Source organism: Zootoca vivipara, chromosome 14, assembly GCF_963506605.1.
Source record: "Zootoca vivipara chromosome 14, rZooViv1.1, whole genome shotgun sequence".
Taxonomy (NCBI): domain Eukaryota; kingdom Metazoa; phylum Chordata; class Lepidosauria; order Squamata; family Lacertidae; genus Zootoca; species Zootoca vivipara.
Genome location: NC_083289.1, coordinates 18465260 through 18478040, shown reverse-complemented (window position 1 = coordinate 18478040; position 12781 = coordinate 18465260).

Here is a 12781-nt window from a genome sequence, read left to right as displayed (position 1 = left end):
GCCCAGGACCAAATGCGGTCCTCGGGGTCTGTCTATCTGGCCCTCTCCTTAGCCACACCTTTCACCCGTCCTGCTTTGCATGCTCCTCGGGTGTTTTTCTCCTGGTTGGACTATGTCCTTGAACTCAGCTAATGCCTCTTACTTGCCTAGATGGAAGGAGAAAGGGGAGTGTAGAAACTGGCTTACTGTAAAATGTCCACACATTGCTTTGGCTGCTTTTGCCTCTGGCCACACCTGCCACTGGTATGTGCCCCCCCCCACCCAGAAGGCTGCACTGCAGGAAATGTACCCCTCAAACTGTAACAGGTTTCCCATCCCTCTTCTAAGGTGTCTACACTGCCTTCACATGGGGCATTGACCTGACCTCTTGGGCCCCATTATTGTTCCACCTGTTTGTACCCTGGGACATACCCAACACTGTGCATCACAGGGAAATTGTAAGCTGAGGATGGTAAGCTGCCTTTTCACTTCCCTGTCAGGACCAACATTATCTTGAGAAGTCCTTGTTTAGTTTTCTGGGAACTTCAGGGTTCCTGGAAGTGGAACACAGTTTGAAAACCATGTTGACCCTTGCTTCTGCATAGATCTCAGGTTTTACTAACTATTTGAGTTGTTGAGCAGTTGCCCCTTTTATCGTCGCTGCAGCTTTTTGATGGGAAACATAGCTTCAGTTCTATCAGCTGAACATCTTGCAGTTCTTAAAAGAATGAAATAGCCTTGGCCATGGCCAAATTTTAGGCCTTAACAAACAGCACCCATGCCAAAGGCGTACAGTAATTGGCAATGTAAGCAATACATTATATCCGTGATAGAGAGCCTGTGGTCTGCCAGATGGTGATACAGAGAGGAGCAGGGATAGAATATGATGGCACAGTGAGTGTTAGCCAAACAAGTTACTGATTACCAATTACGGTACTGGTTTTTTAAAATATATTTTTAGATTTTTTTGTGGTTGAAATGCCTGCCTGAACTTAAATGGGATGTTTATCCAGTTGTCAGTTACCAGCAGTATCGGTAACAAGAGACAAGGACATGGAATGCCTTTTCAATTATTTATTCACACTTTGATTAATACAGTTCTCATATGGAATACATTACTTCAATATACACAACCTATGCTAAAAAAAATAATCCAACACATTAAGCAAACAGTATAGCATCCCAGCACAGCAGAAATCTAGACTATTTGGTTGATGAAGTCAACTAATAGGTAGGAGGAGTCTTACCAAACCAGAAGGTGGTGTGTGATCAGATGCAATAAAGACTCCTCTTAAATGGTCAATTGTGACTGAATGCTCCCAAAAGCCCCAATACTGTACTTGCCATTTTAGAGGTTTGCTCCAACCATTCTTGCTCTAGGAATCTCCCACCCTTTTGCTACCATATGGCATACAAGAGACTCGTGCCCAACTTGTGTTTTCCACAATGTGTCAAGTCTTCATACTATCTTGTTTTGACTAAATGTATGACTAAACTTGTTTTTTTACTATTTAATTTGTTTTTCTATCACCCTTCTACATATCTTTCCACTAGCAGCCCTAACATCTTTCCTGTTTCCTGCTGTCATCTGCTCACAAATGGCCATGCTTCAGTTGACCTGACCCATCCCAACTATTTCATCATCTATATCCTTAACTTACCCACCAGTACTTTTGTTGGAAGCCTTTCCCATAGCTGGTATCTTTCCAATACAATTTTTAAAGGTTTCCTCTCAAAAGCCTATTTCTGAAGTCTTTCTTTTGAAGTTCTCCCTAATATCATGCATATGAAGCATCACAATGGATCAGTTACCCTCTCAAAAGCTGCTAAGGGCTTTCTTGGTGGCTTTTTGCAACCAACATGACCCAGCACTCCTCAATCAAAGATGGCCACATGCTCTTGATTAACGGAGCTTCAAGTTCATCTGCTAGTCTTTTATCTGTCTGATTTTCTTCTTAATCCAGCATGTTAGGAAAATAAAGGCTATAATGAGTCCTATTTCAAGGACACAAATCAAAATCACTCAGGGAGAATGGGGTGGCACACAGAGAGAGAGAGAGAGGGAGGGAGGGAGGGAGGGAGTTCTATGCAATGTTGTAAACTCTGCCCACTTTTGGCTCTGGCCCTACCTACTGCATTTGCCCTCCCTGCAAAAAAAATGTATCCCCAAGGGAATGGGGCCCTCAGCATAAAAGAAAAGGTTCCCCAAGCACTGCATTCCATAGGCTACAAAAGCTTTTACAAACAGTTCTTACAAACTGTTCTACCCGTGCACACGCAGGTGATGGAATATAAGAGCTACTACACGCGCATGATATCATTTTGGATAGCTTTCTATGTAAGTGGTCAATAAACACTTGCAGAGGGTGAGAAAAGAAGTATCTCTGACTTTGTGCTTTTAAACGGGCAAATATTCCCCAGAAAAAAGCACCATCCACCTAGGAAAACATTCCTTTCATGATTTGTCTAGTTAGACAAATTGCAGGAAAGAAGTCTGTTATTCAAATAGGCATGCTGAATGAAAGAATTGGGATATGGTGTTTAGGGTACAATCCTATGCTCCAGATATGGCAGCTGAGGAACTTTAGGATCTCGAAGAAGCTCCTACACTGGTGTATCCAGAGATATGCCTCTACTAGGGAAAAATAAAAGGTAAAGGTACCCCTGACCGTTAGGTCCAGTCGCGGACGACTCTGGGGTTGCGCGCTCATCTTGCTCTATAGGCCGAGGGAGACGGCGTTTGTCCGTAGACAGCTTCCAGGTCATGTGGCCAGCATGACTAAGCCGCTTCTGGCGAACCAGAGTAGCGCACGGAAATTCCATTTACCTTCCCGCTGTAGCGGTACCTATTTACAGTGGTACCTCGGTTTATGAACGCAATTGGTTCCGGAAGTCTGTTCATAAACTGAAGCGTTCATAAACTGAAGCGAACTTTCCCATTAAAAGTAATGGAAAGTGGATTAATCTGTTCCAGACGGTCCGCAGGGTACTTAAACTGAAGTGTTCATAAACTGAAGCGAACTTTCCCATTGAAAGTAATGGAAAGTGGATTAATCCGTTCCAAATGGGTCTGCGGAGTACTTAAACTGAAGCGTTCATAAACTGAAGCATGGGTGTAATTGGTTCCGGAAGTCTGTTCATAAACTGAAGCGTTCATAAACTGAAGCAAACTTTCCCATTGAAAGTAATGGAAAATGAATTAATCTGTTCCAGATGGGTCCGCGGTGTTCATAAACTGAAAATTCATAAACCGAGGTGTTCATAAACCGAGGTTCCACTGTATCTACTTGCACTTTGACATGCTTTCGAACTGCTTTCGAACTGCTAGGTAGGCAGGAGCTGGGACCGGACAACGGGAGCTCACCCCATTGCAGGGATTCAAACTGCTGACCTTCCGATTGGCAAGCCCTGGGCTCTGTGGTTTAGACCACAGCGCCACCCGCATCCCTGTTACTAGGGAAAAATACACCGGTGCAATTTCAGAAATAAAGCTGAATGTTACACCTGTATATCCCTACCACTCAGGCAGTTCTGCTGTGAAGAACCCAAAACAGTGTTAATGTATGTGATAGGAACATAGGAAGCTGCCTTGTTCCATTGGGCCATCTAGTTCAATATTGTCCACTCTGACTGGCAGCAGCTCTCCAAGATTTCAGACTGTGGTCTCTCTCACAGAAACACAGCCCTTCCCAGTCAAATCCAGGCTGCGCCCTAGACTCTTCCAACAAGGCCCTACAATGGCATTATGTTCTGCTGCACTGTTGCGGTGGGACAGGTTTGGGCACAAATTGAGCACCACTCTTTCAGCGCCGTCTTAAGCGCCCCTGTCGCCATGGTGCGCCGGATCTCTCCGGCGCCCTTCCGCCCCGTTTCCCAGCGCGGTGGGCGGGTGGGCGCGGCGCTGCTGCGCGGCAGGCGGGCAGACACAGCGCGATCTCTCCGGCGCCCTCCCGCCCCGTTTCCCAGCGCAGTGGGCAGGTGGGCGCCGCGCGCAGCTGCACAGCGGACCGGCGGACCGGCCGGCCAGCGGGCGGGCGCAGCTCGCGGCGCCCTCCTGGCAGGCCGGCGCCATGGTGCCCTGCGCCACCGGGGGTCTATGATGAGCCGGCCCTGCACTCTTTATTTAATGGAGAGCCAATAACATCACTTCCCAGGGCACACTTCTCAGTCCACCAGAACTCTTCAACAGACTGCATGTTAAACAAAGCAGAAGAGGCACACATGCAAGGGTGTGGTTTTGAGGCTGACTTGGAACGGAAGCCACAATGTCTTCATTGGTCAAAAATTCAAAATGACCTACAACACTTGGGTGGGTGTGTTAAGGATCTGGACAACTGGCTAGAAAAGGTTCGTCACTGCTGGTCTAAAGCTCTCCAAGAAATGGTTCACTGCAATATTTGGGCCATTTTAAAAGAGATGGGATTTGGTCCCCGAAATTTATAATGTTTGTGATTCATGTAGGACCCACACTGTAGACTATTGAAATTTCATGCTTTGTGAAAACAGAACAGCAAAAAGCCACTTTGCTGTCTGTTCTGTCAACAGATCGAGATTTTCATAAGTTTGGGAATAAGTGTTGCAACTTGAATTCTTCTTTCAGTGCTTGGGAAATATGTTTTAGTGGGAGGTTAGACAAATCAATATCCCTGCTGTTTACTGAGTGTTCGGATCCAACTTAAAACTCCATGGGTTCCCCTGCACTGACCGAAAGTAGCTGAAATCAAAGAGTTCCATTTTCGGAATGTTATGAAATAAGACAACCGTAGGACCCAGTATGGTGTTAGCCCCTAGGAACAACCAGTTCGAGATCTGCCTTGCTGTCACAGTAAATAACCAGCAAACTTTTCTCCATCCCATCCCATTCCTCCCGAGCCTTTCCAATTATTGGTGGGAGGCCTATTTACTCTTGACCTCATGCCTAGCGTTGTTGACATGAAATGAGATTTCCTACATCTGCACACACACACAACCATATCTTGTTGTTAGGATTCCTATCCTCAGTTGTGTGTGTCAGTGCAGAGTACTGACCTTGGAAAGAAGAAAGCTGTTTTCAGTTCAGCGAGAGGGCAGGAGGAAGATGTAATTTTCTGTTGTGGCACCAAGGATGTAGAACGCCCGAGATCTTCCTTTTCATTGGGCAGTGAAAACATTTATTGCAGCAGCCTCTGAGGGTGGCTTTTAATCTGATCGCATTGTACAGTGTTGGGGCCACATTGAAAGGTGGGTGCAGAAATAAATGCTAATTCCGCTTTTGTACAATAGGCTAATTTCCAAACACACACACACAGAGAGACGCTGTCCATCTTCAAGACAAGCAAAAGTATCAGAATTCAAGGACACATTCCAGCCTGGAAAAAGGTGTGAAGCCAGTGGTGTGGCTGTGGAAAAGGTGTGTTCTAGGGAGAGTCCCAAGGGCCAGACAGAGTGGCATTTTGCCCCCCCAGGACTGAGGTTCCCCATCGATATCTCATATTGCTGTTTTGTGCATTTGTAAAAAAAAAAAAAAAAGTTGGATGTTTTGACTAGAGACTAAAGCAGAATAGAATTGATGCTTGGAAATGAACAATACCTTCTTATGACAGTTTCACAGTTCTCTGCATCCTTGAGTGGCTGCAGGGTGAGCTTGTTTGAGTTAGAATCTCATAGTGGATTTGTATTATGTATTTCTTTTCAGATATTCATGGGTAGAAAAGAGGAACTCACGTGGCCATGGGCGTAGCCAGGGGGGGCAGGAGGGCCGCTGATTAAGAATGGATGCAGGGCATTTTTTTCAGCCAGAACTCACCAAAACTCATTTCCGGCAACTCTCAGATGGGTGCCATTGCCTTTATAAGAGAACAAGAGAGGCATTGATGGTGAGCTCCAGCACCTCTTTTTCTAGAAAAATAGTGCTGAATGGATGGATCTGTTGATTTCGGTTCTCTCAGTTCCTCATTTTCCCAGTATTAAATTCAGTTATCCACATTTCTGTAGCAATTTATTATTTTTAAAAAAATCCAGTATTTTATTGCAAATGTCTGGTACCAAACACATTTCTGTAGGCAGTTTTGACTATTCTACACATTTTTGCAAGCATTTCCCCCAATTATTTATTTAAGGCATTTATATATTGCTTCATCATTATCATTTCTAATGGTATAGTATGTTATTTTCACTAATATATTCATGGTTGTTCACAATTTACCTTAATGTATAATTTCTTGAAAGCATTCATTAGAGATCTGTATAGCAAAATTCTGATAACTGCACATTTTGAAGGACGCCTGTGTTTCACTTAATCCCCTCCTCATTTGCTAATTTGGTAGATTCACCTTTAAATGTCAGCTGAATCAAATTTCCCCCTCTTTGTTGCTCCAGATAGTATCTTCAGTTCCAGTAGATCCACAGACATCTGTTCCCCCCTGGATTTTGAAATAAGAGACAAGCACTCTCGATAAACGACTGCCGGAACACCTTGAAACAAAGAGCACCAGCCCTCAATGCCAAAGGAAATGATGGAGAGATGTGAGATTTTGCGGAAGGGAGACGATGTGGGGGGATCATAAGCAAAGTATTTATAAAATAGCATTAATGTCGTAAGGCCTGGAAATATCCATGTGGAAGATGTTGCAGGCGGAGGAAACACTGTTCATCGCCCGTCTGTGGCTTCATTTCATTCTGTTATTCAACCAAGGACAGTGAAGTACTTCTCTAGTATAGCTGCAGTTGACCTCGCTCATTTACCCTGATATGCGCTACCCTCATGCTGTAAACCACAGGGTGCACCATGCTTGTTCGAAGCCGCTTTCTCCATCCCCTACCAAAGCAAGCTGCTTACATGAGAGCAGAGAGAAAGGGCGAAAACTAGCCTAGGGACCCTGTTACTGAGGAATTCACCCAGCGACAGGTATATTATTCCCCAGGTTCTGTGGCCTGATGGTAAGAGGGTCTGGTTTCATCATCAACTCAATCTCTCTCTTGTTCAAAAAGGGTTTCTCAGGACTAGAAACAGCAGCCAGCTCCCCAACGAATGATACCCAAGAGCTATGAAAAAGAGAAAAGGGGGGGGAGAGGGTTCTTTCCTCAAACAGATGTGGCAGGCTCATGCATTCATGATACGTTCTCCCTGCCAGTCACGACATATGCAAAACCAGACCATCACACTATCCATCTTTCAGTCCGGGAGGCTGTTACAATGGAACTCTTTCTTTCTTTCTTTCTTTCTTTCTTTCTTTCTTTCTTTCTTTCTTTCTTTCTTTCTTTCTTTCTTTCTTTCTTTCTTTCTCTTTCTAACCAAATGTGCTCAATTTTCTTGCATTTAATGTTTGATTGCCATATGGTTTGTTTGGCTATTTATTTTGGAGCTCTGTGTCATTTGTGTTCTCTCTCTCTCTCTTTCTCTCTACCCTGCTGTGCATCTTTCCAAATGAAACTTTGTTACAATCGATGGCTAAAACAAATAAAATTTGATTTAATAATTAATAGCCCTAGATGACGAACAGTATCTCCTCCTCTCTCTTTACCAATACTGTATATATTCTCTCTCTCTCTCTCTCTCTCTCTCTCTCTCTCTCTCTCTCTCACACACACACACACACACACACACACACACACACACACACACACACACACACACCACACAGGCCAGACACACACCATCCAACCTGAAACACTGATTGACACCATTTTAGGATTTCTTGGAAAACAAGCTTTTACGTTTGTAAGTTGACAGCTTCCATTTACAGAATGAAATCTTGTTGTTGTTTTTTAGGAGAGGAACATTTCTGTTGAAGTATTGCCCGTGGTCTCTTGATATGCATCTGTGGTTGAATATGAATCACTCTGCTGTGATTGGCTGCAGATTGAAGGACAGAAAAATGAGCAGCTCTGTTGCATCAAACCAAAGTTCCACTTGCCTCGCCTCGAAAAGGAAACTGCAGAGTTGCAAAAAGTCATCAGAAAAGGGCGACTAAAGTGAGCAAGGCGATGGAGCGACTCCTGTACAGGGAAAGATTGTGGCACTTCAGAATTTTTAGTTTACAGGAAAGGTGAGTAAGAGGTTACTTGCTAGAAGCTTATAAAATTGCTGCAGGACATGAAGAAAGCCAATAGAGAAAAGTTTTTCTCCAACTCTTTTAATACTAATTCATTGGACATCCAATGAAGCTGAATGTCAGACGATTCAGGACTGTGGAACTCACTCCCACAAGAGGCAGTGATGGCCACTAGCTTGGATGGCTTTAAAATATATTGCAAGATGGCTGCTACAGGGAGTGGCAGCCTTTGGGCTCTCAAATTTTAGCAGTGACGTGTGCGACATTGAAATTTGGTGCATGCACACACACCTGGCTCTTGTGCTCCATTCGACACCACTGTTGCAGCATCCCCTGTGGCACTGGCCATCTGGTCTTGCTACCCTAAAACCTCTGCTACATGCCTCCTTGAGCAAATGTCACCCCACACTTTCCAGCGACTCTCCCCTATCACTTTCCTTACTGCAAGAAAGCTGGTGGGTTGTTGTTTTTCTGACGCACTTTGGTAAGCAAGAATCATAGAATCCTAGAGTTGGAAGAGACCACAAGGGCCATCCAGTCCAACCCCCTGCCAAGCAGGAAACAGCCCTATCCACTTTAATTGCACCACCTGAACCTGCTGATAGGCAACTGAACCCCACCTGCAAAATGATGACTGTCTAGCAGTGCCCAAGAGCAGGAGAAAGTTATGACTAAGGCCACTTGACGAGTTTATGGCATGAGGAGACCCGTTTGAAAGCCTGCAGAGCTGCTTCCAGCCAGTGTCGACAAATGGACTGGTTGTCTGGTCTTGTCAGCTCCCTGTGTTTCTAATGGAGCTGTGGGGCTGCACCATCTCCTCATATCTTCCTTCTCCGTCTCCTTCTCCTCCTCCTCCTCCTCCTCCTCCTCCTCCTCCTCCTCCTCCTCCTCCTCCTCCTCCTCCTCCTCCTCCTCCTCCTCCTCCTCCTTCTTCTTCTTCTTCTTCTTCTTCTTCTTCTTCTTCTTCTTCTTCTTCTTCTTCTTCTTCTTCTTCTTCTTCCCTGTTCATTTCACTGGGTTGTCCCAGCCACTCTGAGCAGCTTTCAGCATACAGTGTACAGAAACATAATAAAACATCAAACATTAAAAACTTCCCTGTACAGGGCTGCCTTCAGATGTCTTCTAAAGGTTGTATAGTTTCTCCGGGAGGTCATTCCACAGGGTGGGTGCCACTACTGAGAAGGCCCTCTACCTGGTTCCCTGTAACTTCAAATCTCACAGTGAGGGAACTGCCAGAAGGCCCTTGGAGTTTGATCACAGTGTCCGGGCTGAACGATGGGGGTGGAGACGCTCCTTCAGGTATACAGGTCCGAGGCTGTTTAGGGCTTTAAAGGTAAGCACCAACACTTTGAATTGTGCTCAGGAATGTACTGGGAGCCAATGTAGGTCTTCAGCAAACAGCTCCCTACTTTGGCAGCAAAGGAAGGACGTCAGTGGTGGAGCAGAAGGTCCCAGTTCCAGTTCCCAGCATCTCCAAGTAGGGGAGTTTGGAAATGGGACACAGTAGTCAGGGCAGAGAAGAGAGTGAGTCATTTCCCTCCACTTGCCCCCTGAACACTGGAAGTAGAGGGAAATGACTCGCTCTCTTCTCTGCCCTGACTACTGTGTCCCCATTTCCAAACTTCCCTCGGCTCTTTGCACCTTAACTGGAAAGACCTGCTGCTCTTGCTGGCAACATCCTTCTCTTCGGGAAGCTGAGGCTGGAAGAGTCTCAGGCATTTCAAGCATGCAAGGCCCACTGTTTCCAGCATCCCCTGTTTCCTCCCCGCCGACCCCCCCCCCAAAACCGCTCTGAGGCTGCCCTTAACTTTTCTTGCCCCAGATGAGTGTCAACAGAGGTGTGACGCCAGGCCCAGAATGGCAGCCCTTTTCTCCTTCTCTGCCCCCCCCCAAGCCCCAGCAGAGGTAGCGGCTGGGTAGCTTTACTTAATGGTGCCAGGCCTCATTAAACCCAAACAAAATAAAAAATAAGAAAAATTCCTTCCAGTTCGAGCGAGCGAAAAAAGTTCAAAGGTGGTGCTAACAGATGTCCCCTATCAGCATCAGAGCACCCGAGGCTGCCTCGGTGTTGTTTGTTTAACAGCGTCATCAGTAACTGATTATTGGCACAGGCAGGGAACATCTGTTCAATTTACAGAAATGGCTGCACGGCCCCCTTCTCTCACCTGACATCCTCCCTGGGTTTTATTGAATCTTCAGGCCTCACAATTACCTCTAATTTCATTGCCGGCCTTGTGTGAAGAAAAGCACTTTCCCCCCGGAGCCCCGGCAAGGCACAAGCGTTGATGGCCAATTCCCTTCCTCCTCTGCCCTTTATTGGACATGCGAGGCAACAGACGCAGCCGAGGCTTCTCCCCAGTATTTGTCTCAAAGCACGGCTTTGGTCTGCGTCTTTTGGGCACCCTTAAGAGGGACCCAGAGATCTTCCGCTACAAAGGCTCCTGTGTCGTGAAGGGCCAACTCCAACTACAAGAGGATTAGACCAATTCATGGAGGAGAAAGCCAAGGCAGCTATGCTATAACTCCTCAGTCAGAGGCAGTGGGCTTCTGAGGGCTCATCCAGACCTGGCATCAAAGTGCACATTAATTTTTTTATTTATTGCACAGAAGGGACCTGCAACTAATTAGAAACACCCAATTTTCCCCTTGGTGTCCACTCTGGAGAACAGAGTGTGTCATACCCTCCAATATTTCTCCCATGAAAATAGGGATGTCGTAATCCATAGTAATAGGGACGCAGGTGGCGCTGTGGATTAAACCACAGAGCCTAGGGCTTGCCGATCAGAAGGTCGGCGGTTCGAATCCCTGCAACGGGGTGAGCTCCCGTTGTTCGGTCCCGGCTCCTGCCAACCTAGCAGTTCGAAAGCACGTCAAAGTGCAAGTAGATAAATAGGTACCGCTCCAAGCGGGAAGGTAAACGGCGTTTCCGTGCGCTGCTCTGGTTCGCCAGAAGTGGCTTTGTCATGCTGGCCACATGACCTGGAAGCTGTACGCTGGCTCCCTCGGCCAATAATGCGAGATGAGTGCCGCAACCCCAGAATTGGTCACGACTGGACAACAGAATTACAAGCCTGGTAGATGAAGGGAATGCTGTGGATATAGCCTATCTTGATTTCAGCAAGGCCTTTGACAAGGTGCCCCATGATATTCTTGTAAAGAAGCTGGTAAAATGCGGGCTAGACAATGCTACCATTCAGTGGATTTGTAACTGGCTGGCTGACCGAACCCAAAGGGTGCTCATCAATGGCTCCTCTTCATCCTGGAGAGTAGTGACTAGTGGGGTGCCACAGGGTTCTGTCTTGGGCCCAGTCTTATTCAACATCTTTATCAATGACTTGGATGATTGGCTTGAGGGCATCCTGAGCAAGTTTGCAGATGACACCAAATTAGGAGGGGTGGCTAATACCCCAGAGGACAGAATCACACTTCAAAATGACCTTAATAGATTAGACAACTGGGCCAAAGCAAACAAGATGAATTTTAACAAGGAGAAATGTAAAGTACTACACTTGGGCAAAAAAAAATGAAAGGCACAAATACAGGATGGGAGACACCTGGCACGAGAGCAGTACATTTGAAAAGGATCTAGGAGTCTTGGTAGACCACAAACGTGACATGAGTCAACAGTGTGATGCAGCAGCTAAAAAAGCCAATGCAGTTCTGGGCTGCATCAATAGGAGTATAGCATCTAGATCAAGGGAAGTAATAGTGCCACTGTATTCTGCTCTGGTCAGATCTCACCTGGAGTACTGTGTCCAGTTCTGGGCACCACAGTTCAAGAAGGATACTGACAAGCTGGAACGTGTCCAGAGGAGGGCAACCAAAATGGTCAAAGGCCTGGAAACAATGCCTTATGAGGAACGGCTTAGGGAGCTGGGTATGTTTAGCCTGGAGAAGAGAAGGTTAAGGGGTGATATGATAGCCATGTTCAAATATATAAAAGGATGTCATATAGAGGAGGGTGAAAGGTTGTTTTCTGCTGCTCCAGAGAAGCGGACACGGAGCAATGGATTCAAACTTCAAGAAAGAAGATTCCACCTAAACATTAGGAAGAACCTCCTGACAGTAAGAGCTGTTTGACAGTGAAATTTGCTGCCAAGAAGTGTGGTGGAGTCTCCTTCTTTGGAGGTCTTTAAGCAGAGGCTTGACAGCCATATGTCAAGAATGCTTTGATGGTGTTTCCTGCTTGGCAGGGGGTTGGACTGGATGGGCCTTGTGGTCTCTTCCAACTCTATGATTCTATGATTCTAATGGTCAGGGGTCCCTTTACCTTTAATCCATAATAATAATGTTACTATTTATACCCCACCCATCTTACTAGGTTGCCCCAGCCACTCTGTGTGCCTTCCGACATATAAAAATAATAATAAAACATTAAACATTGAAAAACGTCCCTATGCAGGGCTGCCTTTAGATGGCTCAGGGTTTGGATAACTCCAGTATTTCTAACATGAAAATAGGGACGTACCCTCCAACGGACGCCATTAGGCAGTTGAATGTGCACAGGTACCCCATCCGTTTTCCTCTCTCTCACCCCCTGCCCTCCACACAGCCCTGGGTGTTGGCAACCCATGCTATGCCACTGGGTGTAGATGTGGTCCTGGTGCTTCCCACAGTGGCCAATCAGATGCCTCCAGGAAGCCCCACACCCAAGCTGGATGTGGAAACAGTAGCCCATCCCTCCTGCCCAGGCAGCTGATTTCCAAACGCTGATGTCCTCTGGACATGATGGAGCTCACCTGGCTTAAGTGGTCAGATTTCTCTTCTGA